The sequence below is a fragment of the Alligator sinensis genome, unplaced genomic scaffold, assembly GCF_000455745.1.
Source record: "Alligator sinensis unplaced genomic scaffold, ASM45574v1 scaffold207_1, whole genome shotgun sequence".
In the NCBI taxonomy this organism is placed as follows: domain Eukaryota; kingdom Metazoa; phylum Chordata; order Crocodylia; family Alligatoridae; genus Alligator; species Alligator sinensis.
In genome coordinates this window covers 1,471,924-1,497,769 of record NW_005842112.1, presented here as the reverse complement: position 1 = coordinate 1,497,769, position 25,846 = coordinate 1,471,924, and positions in this window count along the sequence as shown.

The following is a 25,846-nucleotide window of genomic DNA, read 5'->3' as shown; positions in this document are numbered from 1 at the left end:
CTGAAGTAAAATATTTTATTGTATCAGAAGCACCTGGTTGGAGAAGTTTGCATACGGAGAGGTGGAAGAGCCAGCGCAGCAATTTATTTTGAAGCCCAAAAGGTGCATTTTTCCAGGCAGTGACACTCAAAGGCTTGCATTAATAAGCCATTAAAACACTTCGTGGGTGGCTTGTGACCCATTAATGCACTCTGTCATGTCCTTTGTGCATAAATGGTTCATCTCGCCAAAGAGTCTAAAGTTTTTTGTTCAATATAAATCCAACTTTCTCCCCCTTCCTTTTTATTTTTTAACTTGAGTATGCTGTCCTTTTGTCCACCTTCATTTTTGGATCATTTGATTATCTTTAGGGGGAAAAAACCCAAGAAAAGGCTTAAATTACTGTACCAGTGGAATATGAGTCAGCGTTTAGAAAATTCTGTTCCAGTCGAAAGATTTAAATGAAATGCTTTCCCTGAGGCCAGAGGACTTTAAGTGATAGGTCAGTTTTCAAGATGAGTCATTGGGGTTTGGAAAAGGCTAACCAAAGAACAATCAAATCATGCTGCCAACGCAGAAGTATGCTCACAGTGATAACCATTTTGGGTTTAGCAATAACAAATATATTTTTTTAATATCCAACATTTCCCCCCCCCGGAAGGCCATATTAATAAATCATAGAAACAGGATCTTTTTGGTAACTTTGTATTCCTCCTTCCCCGCAAAAAGCTGTGACTTGGTATATTGCCACCCGTATAAGACCTCATCCCTTTCTGTATGCATCAGTCCTTCTTTTCCCCTAATCAATATGAGCCACATCCAGCAGAAATACAATTTCTTGAGGAGGTGGCTATGGTTGCTTTGTTCCTTATCATGCATGGAGCACAATCCTACTTCAAAGAGACGAGAACTTTTCCTTCCTCAACCACAAATTGCAGTCCTGTAGCTTCCTCTTCAACATCGATGAAGGCTCACTTTCTCGCAGCAACGATCTGTGGATGTTGGCGAATGTTTCGGGGCACGTCAAGGGCCTACATAACAGATGACTTGTGACTGCCAACATGGACTGAAACCAAGGGAAGGAGGAACTGGGAAGGAACTTTACTTTGAAGTTATGGGCCAGTTGAAACCCTCGCATTCAAAACAAAACTCAGGCTGAGCTCACAGGCGTTGTCTAGCTGGGGTTGTTTCCTCCCTGGACTGTTGTCTAGATCAGCGTTTCTCAACCCGTGGGCCGTGACCCAGAAGTGGGTCATGAGAACATATGCAAGCATTGCAAACCAATTTGTAAAGATGAATTAACACATTTTAAAAATGGATTCTCCTTTTAAAGGAGGAAAATGTGGGAAACCGTGGCCTTTCCCTTGCAGGCTGGCAGAGATCCAGCTTGCAAGGGGCTGCCTGGGGGCCCCCCATGTCCCCAAGCAGTGCCCCCCATGTCCCACCCCCAGTGTGGGGGATTGGGAACAAGGGGCACTGGGTCAGGACTGGCCATCGATGTTTACAAATGGGCCCTGGCCCAAAAAAGGTTGAGAACCACTGGTCGAGATTAACTTCTGTGCAAACATTTTCTATTCTCACTGAAAAAGCTTGCAAGTGCTGGGGACCCTCGCATCAAATCCTTCCCTAGATTTTAAAACCCATGATTGCCCTTCCTTTAGGATTATGAAAGCTTGGCTTAGGGTTAGCAAATGAATGCACTGTTCTGGTAAGGGGTGATGCTGATGGACTTGAAAAGAGACTGTAACCCATTTCAGCATGGCCAGAAGGATCTTGGTGGGGAGGTAGAGATTAAAGGAGGATGAGTACTGAATAAAGCTCAGCATGCCCCAAGAAAAATGAAAGTTTCCTGGGGAGTCAGTGGGATGAACAGGGCTCTTTACCTTGTGAACCTAATTTTGAGACTCCTTCCTGCTAGCCTATTTCTATTTGAAGAGTAACTCCGCAGTTAATTTTGGTCTGCCGTTTTTTCTTTGTTGCTTTACTTTCACTAGCATTGCTGAGAAGCCTACTCCTCTAATAAACAATAGCTCAGCAAGCCTTGCATTGTCTGTCAGCAAATCTTTTAGTGCCATCCGGTTCATTTCCAAGACTCCAGTTTCTCATTTTGGTTTATTATTACATTTTACTGTTCTACAAGATGATGTAGGTAATTTTGCCGGTCCCTTAGCTAACGACAAATTCTGTTTTAGCTTATTAATCATGTTGAAATTGTCATAGATGTGTTGCACTATTTTGTTCAGAAATAAACCTTTAAGTAGAGATTTGCACACAGTGGTTCCGGGCTGCCCTGTGGCAACAATTAAAATATAGCACTGTTTGATTATATAATTGAAATTGCTTCTATTTGATGAGCTTGGATTCTTTCCATAAACATAGCCCATCTTTTAGACGAACGCAGCCTTTGTGCTGCAGTTGTGCAGTGAGAACATTAATGAAGACATTGCCATAGGCGTGAAAATTCAGGGTAGTTTCAACACACAGGTAACAAAAACATCTACTCTAGTGCTCGTAAATGGAAAAAATATATGTTTTGTTTGCAATTAGATGCCTGTGCAGGAATTTTAGGAATTAAGGGCTAGATTCACTTAATTACTTGGTCTCTTCACCCCCTAGCTTTTATTTCTCTGTGTTTTTAAATATTCAGTGACACTGAAAACCAGATTTCTCCCCATTTCCCCCCTCCTACAGGTGAGTAAATTAGCTGTTAGGCTGTAAAGTCACATTCGCTCTTGTGTGCTATCTCTAATGAATATTGAATTATTCCATGCAAAAGGCCCTAGCTACCGTCTGATTGTTCAGGCACTCCCCTGGGAGATAGGGATTTGAACCCATCTCTTCTTCAAGCAAAGAAGGGAATTGAGCCCGGGTGGGTGTCTTGGGTAAATTGTCTAACCACTCGTCTAACCTGGGTGGGTGTCTTGGGGAAATTGTGACTTAGGTAAATTGTCTAAGCACTTAGTTGTAGGGTAAAATGAGATGTTCCCACCATCGTGTTTTCTGTGCTGTTCCTCCTTTGGGCATGCTGTGAGCATGCCTCCTGGATCAGGCCTTGCAGGCCAAAGGGCAAGGGAACAGCTAGTTTATCAAGCCTGATAGGGTGTAATATGAGGCAGGCTCTGAGCTGCACTATCAAGACTCTGGTGCTTCTTGGCATACCCCACAGCAATACTTTTTGTGTCTTGGGAACATCACTGGTGAAAACAAGCCTCTATGGACTTTAATCACCTCTAGATATGGCCAGCAGTTAAGTGTTTGGTTTTGGGGGGGTGTAATTCTGGAATTAGGTAGCAGTTAAGCACTTAAGTCCCATCTAAGACCGTTTGGACAACATTGACAAATTGAAGCCGGCATTGAGTGAGCTCTGAAGCTATGAGTAGGTGCGACAACTAGAAAACAATGGCTTACTCAGTGGACATGATTTGCAGTGAAGTGGAGCTTATCCTGCAAAGGAAACTTAACACAGTGCTACATATGACCTGTGAACACATGAAGGATATAAAACAATTTGACAATAAAATCAGTTTGTGTTTTTTATGGTTCCATCAAATTATACTTGATACAGGTGGAGCCTGCTCAATGCAAAGAGATTCACAAAAGCCCAACCCCTCATGGAGATCAGGAGTTACTTTAAATGGAAGTAGCAGGGAAGCAGCGAGTCCCAAAATTTCCATTGTTTTGAGGAGTTTATGAAAAGTTCCAGTAGAATTACACTGTAATTCACAGCATACAAAGCATGACATTTAATTAAAGCATTGATTAATGAATTTATGATTTAGTAGTGAATTGATGCAAACAGCAAAGCTAAAATGTAATGAATTAAAAACCAGCACTGTATGAATGAAATTCAATCTAAGTTAAAATCTAATGAATTAAAATGTCAGGGCCACTCTTTTAAAACCAGAATTCGATAGTTTAAAATCACTTAATCATTTTTTATAATTATTATAGGACACGCAAGGGGTCAAAATCCAAAAAGCAGGGCCATAATTTGGATATTGTAAATAGTTGAATTAGCAAGGCAGGCTGAGGCTCATCTCTTAGACTACACATTAACCACCTTCAGAATTATTAATTCTCTTGTTTAGATAAAATACGCTAATCATCCAGGCAAGACAGTTTCCAAAAGAGCAGGTGACTGGTCCTAGAAAGAGTGGATTAATTGGTGCATAATCCTTGTTGCCTGTCATCCAATATACTTCAGGGCAGGATTTCAATTTCAAATTGTTGTTGTAAGGTTTAGAGCTAAATATTTGAATTCAGCCATTTCAGGCTTGATTCTGCAAGGTGCAAGGTCCTTAACTCCTTGGGGGCTGAATTGAGCTCTTTGCCCTGTGCAGGCTTTCTCCATCCTCTTTTTGGTTACAGGATGCCACACACCAATGTTGTCCTAGCAGAAGACTTTTCTTTAAGTGTTATTCTCTGGATAATGTGATTTGTCCAAAAAAAAAAAAAAAAAAAAAGTTGTTATTGTTGCTGCTGAGGTTTTTAGTGAATAATAGCTAACCAGGAAAATAATCTGATTGGTTTATAGATACCATATGGTATAAGCAGTATTAATCCCCTACAGAAGAAACCGGTAAAACCAGAGAGCACAAATACTATACCTTGACATTTTAATCTTTATAGAACCAGTCATCAACAATTTACATATCTAGGAGTTGCTTGTGATATAGTGCAGCTTATAAATGTATCGCAGGATCATAGGAATTGGAGATGGAAAAGAGCTGTTATCCTCGTGCCAAGAAGGGATGGTTCCCTACGTTATGCTTCAAGCATGAGGCCCCGTTGGCCCATTCTGAATGACTTGATATTGATGTGAGAGTAATTTTTCCTCTTAGCTAGAACAGTGCTCCGTTATCAATAGATTATATTTCTGCCAATAGGAGAGCCTCCTGCTGAAAAGCTAAGTAAAACCCTATATGTTCTTTTAGGAAGAAAAACAACTTAATTATAAGGCTAGAAAATTACCATAGAATAATTAATAAGCCTGGTATTTACACTTATGCAAGTGCTTATATTAAATAAAATACAATATTAAATTAAAATCGGCTATACTTATTTCGATTACTATAATAGCCACCTTTTTTTTTTTTCCACCATCTCTTGTGGGACCTCTCCAACATCTGTTTGAAGAAATGAGACAAAATCAACCCACAGTTTCTGCATGATCAAATTGTAGATCTCCAGTAAGTTCTTGGGCTCCATCCAAAACAACGCTAGCTCCAATTTTTCCAGTTTTCCTTGTGCTGGGAAGTCAACCACCCATGTTATTACTGGGAAACATGACCCTGTGCTATGTTCCCTCGCTGAGGTCTTTGAGTCAATAATCCCAGCAGTGCCTCAGCTTTTTAGAAGTCCTGTTTTCTTCTTTCAACATGCTTTATTCTAGATCTGGTGCCAAAAGTTATAATAGGTTAGAAAAGTGCCAGAGTTACAATAATTAATGCTCAGAGAGCATCAGAAAGGATATAAAACTTGTGCTTTGGGGTTTAAAACAATTCCCAGCTATTAAGGAATAAGATGGAGGGGGGAGAGGGTGAAAAGGGACAACTGGGGTTTTTGTTTTCTTTTTTCTGCTTTTTAAAATGTACCCAATTTGTGCTTTCTTGCACCTTCATCTGAAGCATCTGCTAGCGGACACTGTTGGCAACTGTGTAAACCAGGATGCTGAGCCATTCCAGCAACTTGTTTGTTCAAAAACAACCACAAAAATCACTGTCTTTTTTTTGTTTTTTAAAATCAAAATCAAATTAAAGATCAAGTTTTCAATAGTTTAACAGCTTAACTAATGACTTAGCTACTGAAATTAATTCTGGTCAAAAGCAAACACTAATTGGCACATACATGGGTCCATATCCCTGCAGGCATAAATCAGTATCGGCTTAATTAGAACCAGTTGGCCTAATTTTCTCCGCTTAAGCACATGGTCATCTTTTACTAAGATTTAAGATGTTGCCTACCCCCGCGGCCCAGTTGTGTGAGAGTCTATGTTGTCCTGTTCAGGGAGGTTTCACTCACAACCATTTTGCCTTCAGAAGTAAGATGCGGATTTAATGTCCACATTACTGTTTCTAGCTATGAAGCCCCAAATGATGTTTCAATTAAAACACCACTTTTATACATAAATTGAACATGTATCTGCTCCACTTTGCACTATTTCCTTTCTGGTGTGGCATTTTGCTGCACCTCCCACCCCATCCCTCTCAGACCAAGCACGTGTGAATGTGGTCGCGGCTCAGACTACCAAAAGTCCCCTCCGTCTTGAATTTAGGGGGTGGGTTAATATCTTTGGAAAAGATTTTGTTTGATTTAGAGGGGGAGCTCCAACCGTTTTTCAGCAGCGAGAAAGAGGCTGCGACCCTCTGAGATTTTGGCTGCAGAGTGAAATTTCCTCTTCATATAGGAAACCACAGGAGAGACCACTTCTATAATACTTCCATTCAAATGAATTCAGGTATTCCAATAATACTATGGTCTCCAGTAAATGCATCAAATAAACCTGTCATAGACTTTTCCCTTGGATGTCTAGATACTGTGTTCTTTCACTGCTCACCCATGTAATGTAGCATAAAACAGTAAAGGCCGTGCAAGGTTGCACTTCTGTGGTGTAGTCTCCACGGCTTGGCCTAGAACAAGACAATGGTTTCACTGTGTCCTCGGGCCGGTGTTTCAAGCCCTCTCTTGCTCAGTTAGCAAATGGCATCAAAAGCAACCTGGCCTGAAATGGTTGGATAATTTCTTGGGTCCTGTGCTTCTCGAAGAGGACATACTTTAAAATATGATGCAGTCAACATTAGAACGACATCATTCACGAATTCGATTTGTAAGGTAAGTTTTACTGCGTAGAAAAGGCAGAAGTAATAAGGAATAACCAGAAGCCAAACCATTATAACTGCCTAACAACACTTTTTGGCTGGTGGAGAAGGGTTTGCTGCAGAGAAAGATAAAAGACAAAAAATCAATAGCATTTAAAGATCTTTACTTGGAAACCTCCTGTTTGAGAAGGCAGCGGGCCTGCTCATGCTGTGCGCTAGAAACCAGTGTGAACCTCATGGCTCCCTTTTGTTCTAAGGCTCAGGGCTGATCCCCCCGCTTTTCCCTTTGGGGTCTAAGAAGGGTGGTCTTCACCTCTGCCCAGCCTCCCCGGTGTCAACCCCGAATGTATCGTACCTTTTAATACGCCGAAGTTTAGATGACAATGGGCAACTGTACTGAATTCTGCATCCCAGAACCACATCTTCATCCTTTTGTTTGCAGCTCACCCTCACAATGTAGCATGATAGATTCAAGCTCCCAAGATATTTTAGACAAAACAGAGATGAAACCCTAATGCACTGGTGAATTTTAAAGGCATCTCAGCGATACCATGGTCCCACTTTAGATCTGACATCCAGTAGCTTTAAAAAGTTAGGATTAGTTTGGAGTGGCAGATTTCTCATTCAGCTATGGTGTATCCTTTATCACTTCTGATATCGCTCCCCCTTTTAAGCAGCTCAGAAACACCCAGTGACCCAAATTCATTTCTAATGGGCAAAAGGGATTGGATCCACTGTGTGTGCAAGTCTCATTAACTCCAGTGGAGTTGGATGGGGGTGGCTTGGGCACTAAGGTGCACAGTTGAGAGCCCGGAGGTCACAGGGAGGCCTGTCAGATTTGAATGAAATCTGTGAATACTGTTAAATGCCTTGTCACGAGGACATGGAAAAGGAAAGAAGTGGAGTTGGATGAGGGCTGGATTTCACACCTTCTGTTGTGCTAGCTCTTCTCTGAGTAGCAATATATTGCTTTACACTGACATGGCTTTTAATGACAAGAGGCATCATTAATTTACACACCTATAATGTCTTTCATTTGGGAGTGTCACTGGAAAGCACTTCAGAAACATCAATTGATAGCTACAGACACTTATATTAATATGAATTTACATACAGGCATCTTCCTCTTGGTAAAGTTTCGTACATCTGTAGAAAACCATATAGCCTGCATGTACTTAACTGAAAGAAATTCAGCACTGTATATCCATATGGTGTAAATCCATATGCAGGAAGCATTGGCCAACCACATATTTGAGCATTAATTTTGCACACAGGAAAAGAGATTTTCCTTTTTGATTATGTAAGTTACTGTAGCGGAGAGAGAGTATACACAGTCTGAGCAAGCCGTAGTATTTATTATTGTGAAATGGGCGGGAGAAATGGAGTGACTTGATGGGTCGATAAGAATTCGGAGCAATGGCTTCATTGTATTATAATTCATTGCTCAGGACATGTAAGCCTTATATCTTAATTAATAATATACAGATGCTTAAAAATAATCATTTTAGGATTATTAAATATATTATCACAATCGGACGCTTCTGCATGCGAACTCTTGTGAATTAAATCACACCTAGTTGGGCGGATGGCTGTTAGCCTTCGGCCTCATGTTTAACCACGTGCTCGCTTGAATTAATGCACTGTAATTCTCAGCCTGTCATATCTTATTGCTTAGCCATACCACCGGTCTGCTCCTATAGTTGATTGAGCTTATATCATCCAGTAGAAGAAGGACCTTGCTCTCAGGCCCACCGCATCTGATATAATGTCAGCCACCCGAGAGAGAGAGATGGAGAACTCTCCTTGATATCAGTTGTGCTATACCTATAACGCTACGTCCATCTGCATCATCTTGATTTAGCTTCAGTGGTAAACATGCAAGTTATGCGAGTTAGATCTGCTTGGCGGTTCAACTCACAACTGTTGAGTGTTCATGAATTGGGGTTGTCAAGCTGTGCCCCAAAACTTCTTGAAGACAACAGAAAGAGCCCTGAGTTTGCATTGAGCCCTCTGAGTGGTTATGAAGTGCAGGGTGAGTCAACCAAAAAAGTCAAGGATATAAAAGAGAGAAGCTTGATAGGTGTGGTAATAAATCTAAATAAATAAATGAAGGTTGCTGCAAGACACCGAGGTAGTAGTTTTGCTGAGCTGTGTTGGAAGAAAGCCCTGATACTCTGCCAAGGCAAGGGAACAGCTGTGAAATGCTGGGGTGTGGATATACAGCGGTAATCTGTTTTAACCCTGCATATAATGATATAATGCAGCACCCGGCCCATGCTCAGTTAGTGGTAAAACACTTTCAGAGGGTGCCACACAGACACTAAATATGCGTAACCCACTTCTTGCTTTCCAGAATAATTGAGTTAAGTCCATACTGATTCTTCTGTCCATACGAACTACAAACCCTAGAAGATCTTGGACTTTTCTTTCAGGCTTGGAGGCCTTTAAGTGTTCTTTCTGCTGCATAATTTTAAGTTCATAAGCTAACCTTTCCTGGTCTGGGATACTCATTTTAAGTTCCTACATCCACATTTTCAAGTGCCTAAATATAGTTTGAGACCGTTTTTAGAAAGACTGGCTATACCCGGACCCGTTCATGTTAATAGGAGCTGAAATGGAGTCCCCCTTTTGGAAGATTAGGCCTGGGGCATTTTTACACATGCATGTGCCACCGCATGGGGTGCTTTGCAAAGTACCCAGCGCCGCGATGCATGCAGTTGTATAAGCGGCGAAAAGTGCATCCATGCGCAGAAAATGGTGGCAGTGCGCTTTTGAATTAAAACACCTCAAAGGTATGTGTCAGCTCACGGGTGGAGAGGACTTGATTAATCAAGTCTGCTCCGATGCAATGGACCTCCGGTGTGTCACAGAGGTGAAAAGTATGTGTGCACACGCCTGTTTAAGAATCTATATAGGATTTAGGAGTTGCATATTAGACATTTGGGTTTGAAAAACTAGTTTGTTGTTGGCTTTGTTTGAATGCATGTTTGAACTCATTTAGCATCCATCGACAAAAGCCTGAGACCCATCCGTTTGCCGTGTGTATGTACACGTATGCAGATTCAGTATTTCTATTTACTGGGTGAAGCAACTGAATGGCTCTGAGCTGAGTGAGATTCTGTACATGATTTGAAGAAATCTATGTTTAATTTAATAGGTCATGTATCTGTCTCAATGGGGATTACAATATCTAGTTTAAAGTGATGTATAGTACCAGGCTTATTATGTAGTTTTTATTTTTAGCAAGGAATTGGATTTAACAGTTGACATTGCTGGTTAAGTATGAAATACATCAGACTTACTACTCAGGCTGGCTGCCGGCTGTCCTAGGTGAACTAGTTTACAAGCAACATGGGGACTCCCGTTTTGGGGTAGTTAGGGGCGTTGTGAAGTGATGGGCTGCAGGGGTAAAATTGCGTACGGTGAGCTTTCAGCCTGGCTGATTTATGGAGCAGCATTGACGGTGAAGTTAAAAAGCCGGCTGGAGGAAGGGCTGATCATTGCACCGGGAGGAAAGTATGGAGCAAAACAGGGTGAAAGGTGTCAAGAGTGAACAACTGCCTGTGCTCGAATGCTGTGGATATGAATGCCTTTAGTGCTCCACTTCATATTTGACATTAGCTAGCAGTGTCAGGTGGATGGGGCCACTAGGAAGAGAGAAAGCAAATGAGCACTACAGAAAATATAAGCAGAGGGTTGGGGGGAGGGGTGTTTTTTCTTTTTTTGGAGGAGCGGAAGGGTTGGATGTTAAGAATGGCACAACCGTTTTGGAAGTAGAGAGGGTTTTAGTTTGAGGATTGGTTTTTAAAAAAATAATAATTCAATGATTTGGGCCTACACATTGTGCAAACGCTAACATATATAACCCCAAGATGCTATCGCTGCTACACTTAGCGTCCCTTATCTACACGCCCCTACTACTTTTATGCTCACCTGCTGCGTCAGGCTTCCCGTCAGGTGGGAGCAGTGCTTGTGCAAAGTCTTGCAGGAAAAAGGAAGTTCATCCCAGCAAATGGAGATTAAATCGCCGCTGCTCCTGGCATAGCTACGTTAACCAGATAAGATTGTGAAGAGGGGTGTTCCTGGACCTGCATAGCTGAAGCCCCCAGTGTTAATTAAATTAGACATACAGTGAGGAGGCCCTAGTGTTAATTAAATTAGACTGGAGAAACCACATTTCTGTACACCTTGTTTTGTTGATGAAGCTGGTTTTACTGTGGTGGTACAAAGTGCACCTTTGCTTTCATAATTGTGTTCATATTGGAAGTAGAGTATAGTATACTGATATCCCTCCAGGTAAAAGGCTTCCAGTGTAGACGTAACCTTGGTTATTGAGATTAATTTTGGATTTTTTTTTATCTTAACTCATTTATATCTAGTTGCAAAATCAATATCTCATGACCAGAGGTACAGCTATAAAAATTCCAATAAATCCATCCTAAAGTGCAATTCTGCTCTAACAAATGATGCTGTAACGTTGTCTTCCCATTCATTGCCTCTCAGTGACTCCAGACCATGTTTGCTCAGCTTACACCTGAAATGCGTTCTTTCTCACTCGCAGCCTTGGAAACCCAACCTGAGCTCTTGTGGTCCAATTGGGTTCTTTCCTTCTCATACCTCTTAACTCACAAAAACGAGTTTGCAAGTCAGACTATGTCCTCACTTGCACTGAAAGCTGGTGTGGTTGCACAGATGCAGTGCATGATGTAACATAGAGGCAATGGGTTTATTCACAGGTGTAACCAGAGGCATAATTTGGTCTTCAGGTTCTTAATTGCTGGTTATGATCTGTGAGAAAAAGCAAAACTGTTTTGATCGTCAGAGCTCAGGCTGAGTTTTCAGGTTTGGCAGTTAGATTTTTTTTTTAACCTGTGCAAAGCATACATGAGATGTGGATTTGCTGAGACACGATAAATAAGGAACCCCACAACGCTATTTTCACAGAATCACTTTTCAAAGAAGAACTTCACTTGAACAAAATTGATAGTGGAGATGACTTTAATCCTGTTTGTTCCTTCTTCCTCAATGCGTGAACCTCTGTCCTGACAGCTAAAGCCTTGTCCTGAACCCTGCATCATCTGTCTTTTCGGCAGCAAATTGGTTATTTCTGAAGGTAAGGTTAGTGGCATATTGAGACTGCTAAGCAGGAGATGTCCAGGAAAGTTTAATTGGCTCCCCACAGGTCCTATACTTTCAATATCGCTTTTGTAATAAATCCAAAACATCACTTGTTAAATAACCCAAGACCTTTCTTGTAATCACACAGGATTACATTAGGACATTAAATCAGACATAATTGGACTGTCCCATTTAGACATAATTTTAAGGTAAAAATAAAAAAAAAAATCAGACAGAAGTGTATTATATGTAATGAGAAATTTATTGCAGTTCCAAAAATATCTTCACTAAAAGTATAAAAGAATTTATGGGGTAATTTTTTTTTTATTTTTTTTTACTGGAAATAAAAAGGACTAACTAGAGTGTTTTAATCTGCAATGACTGAAGTAAGCACTCTTTTTTTTTTTTCTGACACAAAGGGTTTGCTTTTACTAACGGTAATTAGATCTTAAGCCATGTGTGGGAGAAAATATGGAAAGCCTCTGGTCTTTGTTGGTCTCGTTATCAATTTTAAATTGCACTTTTACCTTTCCCTGAATTGGCATCGACATAACTTCATTGGCTTGGATAGTGTAACATATATAATCAGTCTCACAGCTGATTCTCAAACTGATGAATTCAGAGCGAAACTGGAATAGGTTGAATTGGGATAAATACAAAGCATCTTCAATCCTTTTTTTGGAAAGAGTTATTATCGACAGGCTAATACTACCATTGCCAGGGCTTTGGGCAAAGGAGGGACTCTGAGGAAGAGTTGCAGAGTGTCAGCATTGCCTTTTCCCAGGCAATGCATATATCTTGTCTTTGCTCAGAGAGGGTTTTCAAAAGGCTTCCTATCCTGAAGTTGCGAAAAGAATTGGGGGCAAGGAAACTATGCATGGCCAGGCACGCTTCCTGCCACACTGCAACCCCTGTCTTCCTTCCCTTGCCAAGTCGCATTATGTGGGTGTATATAGGATGTGGGTAGGTGAAGAAATCTATACAGGATGCAAACAACTGTTTCACATCAATGGTATGTCTTTGAGCAGTTATTACTGGGCACTCTCATATACTAATACAGCTTCAGCCTGCAAGTTTGGAGGGGGGAAATAACTGCAAAAGTACTGGATTTTGTCATGGGTTCCCATTGTGTTGTACAGGGTCAGATATCCTGAACCTGTACTGCATTCATTCATGCACCTAAGCTTTCATTTAAAATGCAGTAAGAAGTATAAATGCAACTGGAATTTTTATCCCCCAGCAAATGTTCCATGGCTTTGGCCCTTTCTGTGCTAAGACCTACTAAAGTGTGTATATACTGTATAAAAAAAATAAAAATAAAATGGAGTTCACAGAGTTTGGTTTTCATTTCTTGTGCTAGCACTTTCTGAGATACCCTGGTTGTACTTTAAATCATACAAAGTTTAACCAGGTTCAGAATTTACTTAGTGGTGTTCTTTCATCCATATTTTATTGTCTGAAGTTTCTAAATGAATACGTTTCATATTTATGGCACAGAGGACTTTGGCAACCTTATGCTATTATCATTTGCTTTAGCTTGACGTAAATCAGGAGCCAAACCTTACAGAAAAGTATGAGGGGAAACAGGGTTTTTTTGTATGTATTTAAATAGTTTGGCTCATACTGTTTGAGGCTCTTCATGACTTTTGCTTTAAAAATATCCTTCCAGCTTCATTAAACTGTCTTTGGCAGGCAGCAACTTATTTTGCACATGCATGCACGCGCATACACATACACACGTATTAATTTTAATTTGGACTATTTCCCTTCAGTCTCCAATAATCAAGATTTCTGTCTGGGGGAATGAATTGTTGAAAAGAAGTAAGAGGCCATGAGGCTTTAAACCCAGTGTTTGGGTTCATCTACTAAGAAATTAGATAAATCAAGTTCAGGTTTAAAAAGGAAAGCAAATTACCCTTGGGTCTTCACACAGTGGATCAGAACTGACTTGACATCTTCAATTATATTGCAGGTTTTTGCCCTTCTAAAGAGAAATGAAGCACTTCTCTACCACAACCACGTAGAGAGGTGACAATGAGGTTATCAGGCAAGCTAGAATTGTTGCAACAGCTCCTTAAATACATTGAAACACATAGATGGGACCTGGTGATAATGAGATGTGCTTATATAAATAGATTAACACCCAGCCAGCCAGTAACAATCATAGTTGGCCACTCCCCGGTTGTAATTTTCAGTCCGTAGCGAAGGGGGACAGGAAGAGCAGGAGAAAAAAATGACTTCCAGCAACATGGAAAGCAGGAAGCTGTGTAGTCTTGTAAGCCTTGAACAAAAAAGTGGTGTTTTCTAGATGGCATGTCACCATCTCTCTGTACTCTATTAGATCTACGTTAGAGAGAGATGGATTCCAGTATTGTAAGTCTTAATATGCTAAGTGTCCAGAGAAGAGACCATCTTTTGAGTATTCCAGAAACATCAGCGATGCAACAAATGGATGTGGTTTCATTGTTCCCAACTCTCCTATGATCAAGGTCCCATAAACAGATTACAAATTTTGGCTTCCAGATGGGGAGGTGATTTTTGTTCTTACTGAATTGTTTCATATCAAAATCTTTAACTAATCATAGGTGGCAGAAGGCCAGGGCTAACGGGGTTCAGCCCTCCCAAATGCACTGCCTCTGGAGCTCTGCAATGCCATGTGCATCTCGTCACTGGGTGGGCAGGGGTGCAGCACACCCCAGCAGCAGCAGCACACACATGGCATCCTGCCACTCTGGGGGCAACTGCAGTGGTGCACTGAGCCCAGTGCCCAGTGGCAGGGGATCGGGGGGGATGTGCCCCCCAGGCCTCCACCAGGGTACACACAGCAGCAGGAGTCCCCCCCCCTACACCTGTGGCTGAGCTGCCCAGGCTCTGATTGTCGCATCATCCCGCCTGGCTGGGACCCCATTCACCCCAACCCCAGCCTGTGTCCTGTTCCCTCCCTCATTGTGGGGGCCTCGATCTACCACCCCCGCCCCTTCCCCCACAGACTTACCTGCTGGGGAGGTGCATGCTTGTGCCCATGTGCATGCTCAGCTCCACCCAAATAATTTTTTCTACCTCTGCCTATGTAACTAATAGACTCCACGCATACATCTCTGTAGATTTTCTTTATGCCTATTATAGCCACTTACTCTGTAGTAGCCATGCTGAGAGAGAAGAATATGACAGAGAAGAGAAGAACATGAGTCTAGATGAAAGGGTGTTTATTAGGGCTGTACAAAGCTTAGGTCCCTGATTTGATTTGGTGGAGATTTGGCCCAATTCAGTGGTCTGATCTCTGAATCTGAATTGAATCAGAGAACCTTTTAATCTCTCCAAATTGAATTGGAAACCTCTGAATAGATTCAGAGAAATTCAGAAAGATTTGGTGATTTGGACATAGAGACAGCTTTAAATGTTTTTTCTACATACCTCTAGGTAGCGGGGACTTGTGAGTGCTGCAGTGCTGGGGTGCATGGAGTGTCCCACAGAAGGGTTGGGGGGCTCCCCAGTGTGCTCAGCAGCAGACCTGGAAGTGGACCAGAAGCACTTCCAGTCCACTTCTGGGTCCGCCGGAGAGCGTATGCAGGGCTCCCCCCATACCCCCCGGCTCAGCGATTGGTCCCTGGGTCTGGGGAGGCACCCGGGGTCCCCCTGTGGCCAATTGCTGAGCCAGGGTATGCGGCGGGGTGGGCCCTAGCATGCTCAGCAGCGGATCCGGAAGTGGACCGGAAGTGCTTCCAGTCCACTTCTGGGTTCGCCACCAAGCACGCAGGAGTGGGGACATGCTCCTGTGAGATGTTCCATCCCCCACCAGCATCACAGCCATGCCTGGTACCCCAAGGTATGTAGAAAAAACATTTAAAGCTGTGTCTATGGCCGAATCGCCAATTCTCTGAATCTGCATTAAACCTTTAGATTCGTATTCAACCAAATAGAGTTGGGGACAGTGATCCGAATAGACTCACTGTCCCAGATTCAGGCCGAGCCAAATTGAATATGCCCGTTTCACGCACCCCTAGTGTTTATAATCACTAGACACAGGCTATTACATTTGGATACCAAAACTCACCTTATCTTTCAACTTTTTAAAGTGAATTAACCTAGCCACCAGCTGGCAATAGTTTTGGAGAGTAGGCCAGAGTAGGTTTCTGCATTCAACCGCTCAAAGGAATTTAAAAAGCAGAATTTAAAAGTGTCTGTGTGTACAGTTCAACAGAAATACAAAGTGCACTCTCAGTTCTGTGGCTGAAGCTTGGCTGAAATGCAGGTAAATTGCCAGTGTTTGTGTGTGGTTATTGCTATGCATTGTATCGTTGACAGCTCACTACCAGAGCCTTCTAAAGTTTCAGTTACCTCCTTATTAGACACCTGTGTAAAGTGTCTCATCTGGCCACTGACAGAGTGTATCTACACTCTTAGAGTATATTTTTGCAGTCATCTAGAGCAAATTTATAGATATGATTCATTTGCTAGTTCAATTGGTCACAGTGCTCTATTATGATGTATATTATTGATTGAAGCAATGAAAATGTCTCTGGTAACAACTCATTTGTTTTGGGTCTAAGGGAAGAAGAAACCAGTACACAGAGTATAAACCTGTATTTCTGTGTGCACACCAAGAATATCCAAGAAAAATCAGGAGTAATTGTGTAACTTACGGTGGTTTAGACAGTTCCTCTCAAAAGACAACATAGTCCTCCAGCATCGCTTCTCCCCCCTGCTCTCCTCCCCCCCGCCCCTTGTTGGACTCTGCTGTTCCAGCAGAGAGCAGAAATGCCCCCGCCATCAATCCCCACATTATGTTACAAGCAAATACTGGCTGGCCATGGACAGTTTGGCTCAGCCAATCTGGGTTGCCCTATGCACTGCTGCTATCTGTCACCAGGCAGAATAAGGGAGCCTACAAGGCATGCTGAGACGTGTGCACAGCCCTACCACCCAGCTGCACAGTGTCATCACTGGAAGCTCTTCACTCTTCAGGGCCCCAGCGTACAAATATCCGTACATGCAATCCTGGGCATGTTTTGTACCAGGAGAACAAAGCTGGGAGAATTCTTCCAGATTATTTGAATGTGTGTACACAGCCATTTTCCACCTACTTACACCTTAGGATAATCATAAGCTTGTAAACAAGCTATGACTGGGTCCCTCACCACCTAGTGGTGCGGTGCTCTAATACCACCTACTTCCAGCTGCTATCCTAGAATAACTGATTTTTTTTGTCTGCTCTGGATGCTGGAATGATTTACATATATAATCAGCATATATTATCAGTGTAAATAATCCCAGTGTTAATGTGTTGTGTGTCCTGGCCCTAAATTTTCTACCCTACTTATGATCATAGGACGCATGCTGTTCAAGTACACAATAAAAGGAAACCGAATCGTCCAAAAGCTACAATCCACAGGGCTTAGAGATCCCAAGCATAGCAACAGTGTCCAAGCAGAACCAGCAGTTTCTAAACCCCTTAAATATCTCAAGGAAGAGCTGGATAAAATTAGACTTCAGAGAAGTAGGAATCAAAGCAGTTTCATTGGTGCTAGTGGGAACTTTAGGTAGTAATCTACAGCTCAGGAGAACAATGTCTCAAACATTTGTGGTCCATCCACTGACACACTTTAACACAGAAATTCTGGGAGATTAACTTAATGGTCTGCAGTAATATCTTAATACTAGTAAGAAACCCAAGATAGTATCAACAGGCCAGCAGTGGCACCGTGGAAGGATGCACAAGTAGTTTCAGCTTGAACTTTAGATGCTGATCTCTGACCATAATGACTGGGTACAGTAGGAAAAGTTTTCTCATCATACTGAGCGGACCTCTTGACTACAAAAATAAACACAGATATAGCTGTTATGCCTACTGTGGAGCTGGAGTGCTACTGTCTTTGGAAGGAACAGACCCCTGTACAGATTCACATGGAAACATGTGAATCAATGCTATGCCCGCAATCCACACAAAAGTCTATTCCTATGGCAACAAGCAGCAACAAAGATGGCTCCCACACTGTGCAACAGGATAATGAATAAAACAACAAAGTGCCAACCAGTAGGTGAGACCTGCAGTATCACAGATAATAAATTGGAGAAAGAGAGAGCAGGAGTGTGCAGCTTGAATGGCAGATACCAATATCAGAACGAATAGCAGATGTGGATACTTTGTGGGCTGTTGATAAAGGGCCAAATTCTGCCTGCCTCACTCATGATCAGAAAGAGTAGCGGACAACAGAGTCAGAGGCATGAAGGCCCCTTGTGCCTTCGTGGAAGTAATGCTTGCCCGAATGATACTCGCCTGCGACCAAAGAGTTCTGAAATTCATGCCATAAGCATGATGGACGCAGAAGGCTGGTGGGGGGAAAAAAGGTCAATTTGGGACATTCTTTTTACCTGTTGTCTAAAGTATCTTCAAACAGCTGAGGTTTTTTTTTTTCTTTCTCTATTCAGAGATACCTTTGAATAGCATCTTCTTTTTAAAGTAAAATGGTCTTCTTGTCACCATTTAGGGCTATATCCTTCTTGCAAGTGCTGTCTTTGGCTTCAAAGTGATAAGGAAGAAAATAATGTTTGTTCTTATTGTATGTTTGGCGCTTCCTGCATGTTCTGTATTATTGGTGGCGAGATTGCTCTTTTTTGTTTTCGAGCGTAATGTGTATTCACACACGTAGAATATGAAAGCTACTAGATGTCTTCCTTTTTCACTACTTAATGGCACTTCTGCTTTCAAACTCCCCATCAGACTGTAGGATACATGTTCTTCATGGAACACTTGAGTTAGTGATTTTTCTCTGGCAATGGAAAGAATGTTATAATTGTGCGACAAAATTCAGATGGGAAAGAAATACTTCACAAAAGCATGAATTAAACATCTAATTACAAGTGTTAAATCTAATTTGAATTTTGTTTAAAACACTGAAGACAAAAAAAAAAAAAAGCAGCATTCTGCATGGAGAATATAATAGGATTAAGACCTAGTTAGGTACAAGCATATAACTGATGTGATGAGTTCAAGAAACTGTTTATTTATAAAATAAAAAGGCGGGCTTTTTGGATTCTGGAGGTGTGATTTATGACATATTTGTAGTAGTAACTGTTTATGAAACAAAATCTAGAAGATTTGAATCGTGCTAAGGCTGCAGGTAGAGCAACCACATTTTAATTATCAGTAGCTTCCTTCCTGCTACTCAGCAGATGATACATTGATATGTGATTCCCTGATCACACCTTTGATTTTTGAGCTGTAGGTTTGTAAATAGTTGTCACATGGTCTGATATAATCAAACTGATGGTTTGAAGTGCAGGTTTTGGGGATATTAATTTGCCCTTTCTATCCCGTATCTACTAAACAATGTATTAAGATACCGGCTCTTTTATCAGGTGAAATTCCAAAATGCCGGCAGAGAAGTCTGGGGGGTTTGCTTCCCCCCGCCCCATGTACTATAATTTTAGTAGGGTATTATTTTTCCATGTTGCATATTTACTTAAATAGTACCAGTGTATATTGTATGACCCAGGATTATCCTTTCTTATCCTATTATGTAGCTGTACAGGCTAATATTTGCTATGTAAATACAAAATGCACTGGAACAGTTTAATGGCTTAGGCCATTTTATACAGTTGTGAAGAAAAAGCTCTTCACCTAATTATAATTTAAATTCAAAATGTAGTAAAAAAATATTAAAAAGTTATCTGTACTAACAAAGTTTCGCTTAAAGTGAAAGCAACCTGTTTTCCTTGCCTCCCTCAAGGTGGGCCATATTCTGTCAGAAGTTTATGCAGACATACCTTCTTTAAAGGGCTCTAAGCACTGGACTTTTGCGTGGTGCCTTTGGTTGTCCTTGTTCTGGGTTTCTCCATAGCTTGCAAAGACCTGTAGGCCTTTCTTGGGACACCAGAGAGAGACACGGTGAGGCAGGCAGTACCAACCTTGATTCTGCTGCTAGTGGCTAAGTACAAACAGTCAAAAAGCCCAAGGCTGAATTGACTTTATCTTCACAGGCTAAGCTAAGCTGCATAGATTGAACCGAGAATCAAGTGAACAGACATTCATTTTTTCATTCGGGAAATGCAGCCACGTGCCTGCAGTGGCCCAGGCCAGAAGCTGAGGGGGCACTAGAGCACGCTTCCCTGCTTGGCGAGATGAGACTGCTTGGGCCAAGGCTAGCCTACCTACCCTCCTGGTGGGAGATTGCGGGGGGAGGTGCAAAGCATTCTGGGATGTGGGGAGACTGTGAATTAACTTGAGTCTGGAGGGAATCTAGGACAGAAGTTCAATAAACCAATTTAACCTAAATCAGTTAAGTCTGATACTACATCCATTCAGGTTTATCTTAAACTGGTTTTGGAACGTCTGTTGTGTTACAGATTTGAACAAGTTTCCGCTCACTTATACAGGTCTATGCATAATTCCTGTCCCAAACCAGTGTGTTCATTTTACACCGGTTTAAATGGAACTGTGGATATGATCCTGTTTTCATCTGTCATATATGAGTTCAGCATCTGACCTCATAATGTATTTTCAAGTGTATGCCTTGACTCTGCAATGGCCCTTGTGCACAGGTTACTGCTGAAATAACTGATGCTTCTTGTGGGAACAATCTCTATGAAAAGCTATGCCTGACTTTAAGGACATGTGCATGAATGACATGTGCCCTGGCGGCTGGGGGGCGACAGTGGCAGCGGGAGCGCAGCGGTGGTGGCGGGAGTGCAGCAGCGGTAAGTGGCAAGCTCCTGCAGATGCTGCCGGCGCCATCAGTGGTGTTGGGGTGGGTGGCGAGCACCACCATCGACACTGTCGGCAGCGCCTTTTCGTAGGGAGTGCACTGCCATGCTCAGGGGGTGCACGTGCACCCGTGTGCACCCCCTACGCGTCGCCAGTGGCTATGTGTATGCTAACACTCATTTTGTAGTATTTATGTGTAATCCACTTCTATGGTAGGAAAGTTTCACCCCATGATTTTACAAAGCTTTTATTTTATTTCTTATAATTTTGAAGGCTTTAATCATTTCATTGCTAAAATACTGGGTAATTTGGTCTATGCATCTAAGGGTAGAAAGAGGAGCAATTCAAGGTTATCATGGAAATGCGACATGCATTTTGCTTCTATTTGACTGAAGTCACCATTATAGATACTTTTGACTTTTAAGAAATCAGTCTAAATTAGGACATACGCACCTTAAGCTTAAGTACTGAGAAAGCTCTTACAATGGTTTTTACATGGTCTGCAGGTACTAAAACCCAGTGGGCCAAATTCTCGGGTTTATGCTTTGCATGTCTGTGAAAAGTGAGTGAAACTACATAGTGGAACAGTTCTGCCCCAGTTGTTTTTTTTTCCTCCAAGAGAGAGCACCGCAGCTGCTGATAGCTGAGTGTACCAGTGTGTGTGTCCGGGAATCGAGCAGAACAATACATGCATTTCAATAAGTATGCCCCCCTTTCTTCCCAGAATCCCACATCATCTTCAGTTCTGTCTCTGGATGGAACAATTAGCATGCACGGCTTCTGGGAAGCTCTGAGCACCTGGATTATGGGTGCACCTGACACTGCAAAAGACGCTTTCTCTGAGGTCAGGATGACATTTGGAGCTTTACTTACGATGTTCTTGTAAGTTTGACTCCGCATAGGGAATAGAAAATAAAATAAGTTTAACAAGTGTGAGTAATGCATGTGAAACCCCTCAACTGATTTGATTTGGTATTATAAAAATGTGTTGGTCGGTAGCTGGAAATCAACATCCAGCCCTTAGATTTCAAGAGGATAGGATTGTGTTCTAAGAAAAATCAATGAAATATTTAAGGAGAAAAAAGTAATTGCGCTTCTTTGATTTAGAGTTTGATAGCAATTGAAAATACATTTCTGGATTCCTTAAAGCCCACACAATTTCTCATTCACTGCCAAAAAAAGTCTCATTATTCCTAAACACAAGAACAGAATAAAGTGGATAGTCATTTATTCAATATATTATTGTGCAGTAATGTTGTAAAATAAGAAGTTTAGGGGACTTGCAAATACAAAGCATTGAAGCATACCAATGGCAATATTAATTTGCTGCTGAGCAGATAGATCTGAGTATAGGTTGGCAGATTGAACAGAAAGAAATAGCAGGTTGGATAACAAAGAACAGCAGCTTAGCAATATATATATAGTCACAGACAAGTGGCTGAAATTAATCAAAACATGAAACTGTGAAGGCTAAGGGGGCACATCTTGAAGGAGGAGGGAAGAGGGAGGATATAAAACTAGAACTAAATAAAATGGGAAATAAAGAGTCTGAGGAAGCCAGGGGATTTCTAGAAAAGGGATATTAACACTAAGAATCAAAAGAATACAAATCTATTCAGTCTAGAAATCTGTTCAATTTGGATATTTATTTTCCCTGTTTCAATACACTGGGGACAGGACCCAATTTACTGACTGGCCAGAATCAGAAGTTTTCTGGGAGTGCGTGTGCATATTTCTACTCGGGGCCCATGTACAAATAACCAGAGGTTTCACACGTGCCCATCAAAAAGAAAGCAGCTCTGTTCCTGTGTGGCCACCTGCATCTGTGTGTGTGTGTGTGTGCGTGTGTGTGTGTGCGTGTGTGTGTACGTACATATATGTGTGTGCGTGTGTGTGTACGTACATATATGTGTGTGCGTCTGTGTGTGTGTACATATGTGTCTGTACATATATATGTGTGTGTGTGCGTGTGTATGGGGGGGTGTATATATATATAATGTAAACTTAAGACAGGGCATTGCTCACACTGCAATATATATCCACATACACATGCATATGTGTGTGTGTGTGTGTATATGTGTGTGTATATATATGTGTGGATATATATTGCAGTGTGAGCAATGCCCTGTCTTAAGTTTACAGTGGAAGCCCTTATTGAGCTGTATAGCTTATCAGATCTTTATTCGGGTAGATAGTACATCCTGTTTCTCAGATAATGTTAATGGCAGGGCTTGCAAAATAATTATGCACATCCTCTCCCTTTTTTTCCCCTGCTTATCCCAAAGCACGGAGGCCTGGACAAGATAAGATTTTGGTAATGGTTCTGAAACGAGATGAAGATTGGCTATGCTGAATTCCCTGGCTTATCGCTAGGATTTGATGAAGAAAATCCATGATTTAAGTTTAACGCAACCCCCTTTTAAAATGCTTTAAATTTAAATGTGTGAAATATTTGGAAGAACCGTAAGTGACCAAATGTGCAAAAATGAACGTGAGCTGACACCGGTGATGAATTCAGGCCAATGTGCTTTAACTTGCGATAGCAAAGACAGAAATGTAGGACTACAGTTAAGTTCTGTAGAAAACAGTGTTAATATTTTTTGTAAGCAGGGCACTCGTTTTGCTAAGAGCTTTGTACTGTATTAGAGTTTTAATTTCACCTTATCATTAAGAAAAACATGAGTGAGTTTAATTTTACTGGTAATAGTTTTTGCTGGGACATATTCTGCTGGAATTGCAATAGCCAAATCATTATAATTTTAAAGAGTGAACTTCCCCCATGCTTGTATTTCAATGGTGGAAGACAAAGGTTAGGAGATGATCTCTGTTCTGTTGGCCACACTTTGTATTGGGGACACTGTGAGGATGTTGGCTATTAATATATTTGCAATTGAGAATGCATTGATCGAGAAGCAGGGCTGGAAAGGGCCTTACAGAGGTCGTCTAGTTCAACCCCGTGTCTGATTGGAAAGGGCCTTACAGAGGTCGTCTAGTTCACCCCCCTGTCTGAGGTAGGATCATGCCTATCCAAACCATCCCATACAAGCTGTAATCTTAACTCTATATAAGACTGCCGTCAACCCCGATTAGAGGGAGAGCAAAACATTTGAACTATGAAAACTGTACTGGAAGGCCCTTCCCACAGAGCATCAATCAAGAAAAACACGATGTGATATAACAGCTCCAGAATTTAAAGACAAATTTGGAAATAGGCCATAAAATTCAGGGCAGGATCACACAAGGAAAAGAATCTAAGGCATTGTCGTGCTTGGGGTGTCTCAGGCAGGATGGTGTAGGCATTAGCAAAAACTTAAAAATAAAACTACCCAAATTCTCAAATGCCATGTTTCTTTTATTATAGCCTTCCTTGCTAAACTCACAGGGGTCCTACCTTTAGGGAGGTTTAAATTTAGATTATGCATATGTTGAGCACTTCACTGACTTGGGAAGACCAGCAGTTCATTGAATCTGGTGGTGGTTTGGTGGCACTGGTTAGACTAGTTACATTACTCTGCAAGCTAGCTGTCCAGAGAAGAACTCGCTCTGCTGTAGAACAGGGGAAAAAATGGATGTTTCTGAAAGTTTTAACTCTGTGCACAGGATTGTGTCATGTGGCTGGACCTTATTTCATGACTGGGGTGTTCCTGGGATATCTCACTTGTGCGTCTATCCAGAGAGTAACCAGACTAGATGTCTAGCAATGTAACAGAGAGGAGAATTTTGCCTAGTTATTCTACCATGGGCATCATTTCAGTGATTTCACGCAGATTACGAGACTATATAGAATTACATATTTTATCTATTTTTTTTGCTTTAAATTGAGTTGAATAGATCTTTTATATCATGTGAGTCATGAAGCTAAACCTTGATGACCTTGCATTACTGAGATGCCTCAAAACTCGAATCCAGCTGATTTAGTTGTTCACGGAAGCTTATCATTTTCTTGTAAAATAAAAATATCTTTAACACATATTGGATACTTAGTATCCGAACACCAGGATACTTAGTGTCCGAACACCAGGATACTAAGGATACTTAGTATCCTTAGTATCCACCAGGATACTTAGTATCCGAACACCACGGGGGGGAGGGGTTCATATATATATATATATATATATATTCATATTCAGCCTGAGGAAAGAAGGCAACTTAGGTGTCAGAGAGGGTACAGAAGTTACTTTACATATGGGGGCCACCAAACAAGCCGGTGACTAGCTTGTTTGACTCACAGAGTCAAACTTTGAAAAGAGAGGTAGAGTTTGGATCTTAGCAAGAATTTCCTTCCTAAATTATTGAGATAGGGAGCAGATTACTCATGCAAGATATTGCTGTAGAAACTACGTTGACTTCACTGGGATTTCTATGCTCACTATTTTCAGGATCAGATACCTTGGTGATGGGCATATAAGAATTCACATAAGACTATGGGAAAAAATAATAGCAGGTAGGAAATAGGTGAGAATAGGCGAGTAGATCTCTCCTTTTTGAATTTCATGTCTTCTTGAAATACTGTGCACTTTTGTAGGACCTACTTCCCTAACACGCCTGCTTGACTGTGAAGACACTGTAGCAATGTTTACGCCCTGTATTAAAAAAACTTTCACTTATTTGAAGGCAGAATACTTTACAGTATTTCCACTTCCCAAGACCATGCTAGTGAGAATTGGAGAGGATATTCCCTCTGTTTAGCAGCTCAGACTCTTTTAGGCTCTTCCTAAAGTGGATTAGATACTGAGGGAAGCCTTATGTGTCACTGGCTGATGAGAGAGTAAAGACTTTCCAAAATGCTAACATCTGCTCTAGGGCTCCTTAGCCTGTGAGATGCGGAGTCACTCCAGAGTGGTGCTGAGCCTACTTCAGTGGGGTTAGGATTGTGCCTTCCACGGCAGGGGAGTTGTTCAGCACCTCACGTTTATGGCAAGGCAGAAAATGAATGCTTTGCTATGAATCACATGGCCCCAAATCAGGATGGCACAAAATAGTGGTACTTAAAGGATACTTAAAGGGACTTGATGGGGAGTACATAATGCCAGTAATGGAATAAAGCTTAATCAAGTGGAGGAGTTTGCATTTATGTAACAAAATAATCTTGAAAATTGTCAAAATATTTGGTTAAAGTGAGAACATGGCCCATTAGCAGCAGGGGAAAAAAGGCTTAGTTTGTTAATTAAATCCCAAATTGTGTTTTTGCATAAAAAGATTTAGCTTCCTCTTTCTTTCTTTTGCT